We start from the raw sequence: 1,157 nt of genomic DNA on the forward strand, positions 1-1,157 counted from the left end.
CAAACTGCTATTGTTAATCAATATATGTAATCAAATCTGGAAAAGAAAATGGCGACCAACAGATTGCAATCACTATACATCCACAACCACAAAAAAAGGAGAGAAATCCCAGAGGTTCAAGCTGGGTTCAGGAAAGGAAGAGACACTAGGGGCCACATAGCAAACATGCAATGGCTAATGAAGTGCACCAAGGAATTTCAAAAGAAAATCAGCATTTGTTTTATAGACTATGACAAAGCCTTTCACTGCATAAAACATGAACAGCTATGGCACACTCTTAAAGACATAGTAATGCCACCACATCTGATAGTCCTGATGAGAAATCTGTACTCAGAATAAGAAACTACTGTTAGAACAAAATATGGAGAAACAGAATGGTTCCCAATTGGCAAGAGGGTGAGGCAAGGCTGCATTCTATCACCCTATTTGTTCAACTTGCCAGCAGAACATATCATATGAAGAGCAGGCTTATCCTCCAAAAAAGGAGGAGTGAAGATAGGAGGAAGGAATATCAACTAGCTAAGATACACAGATGACACCATACTACTAGCAGAAAACATCATGGACTTGGAACGATTACTACAGAAGATCAAGGAAGAAAGTAGAAAGGCAGGTTTAATGCTAAATATAAAGAAAATAAAAATAATGACCCAGGAGGGCCTATATATATTCAACCTTGACAATCAGGAAATTGAAATCATTAAATAATTCCTGAAGCCTGGATCAAATATTGATCAGGAAGGAGACTGCAGTCATGTAATTAGAAGAAGACTAAGAATGGGAAGGGCAGCTATGAAAGAACCAGAAAAGATCCAAAAGAGTAAAGATATACATAGGCGTGCTTGCCTTCTGTGGCTTTGAGTTTACGCGGAAGCCCCATTAGAGGTAATGAGACATGTACCCACGCCATGCAGCCCATGCATCGCCGCAAACACACACCTCATTACTTTCTACTGGGCTTGAGCGTACACTCATTTCCCCATATGTGGGGGAGTCCAGAACAGATCCCCCAGGTATAGGGAAGATGGACTGTATTGCAGAATACTAAAGTCAGAATTATTAAAGCCACTGTATTCCCCCATCACCATGTTTGGATGTAAGAGTTGGACAGTGAAGAAAATGGGTAAGAAGAAAATCAATTCATTGGAAATGTACTG

Source organism: Sceloporus undulatus, chromosome 2 (genome assembly GCF_019175285.1).
Source record: "Sceloporus undulatus isolate JIND9_A2432 ecotype Alabama chromosome 2, SceUnd_v1.1, whole genome shotgun sequence".
In the NCBI taxonomy this organism is placed as follows: Eukaryota; Metazoa; Chordata; class Lepidosauria; order Squamata; family Phrynosomatidae; genus Sceloporus; species Sceloporus undulatus.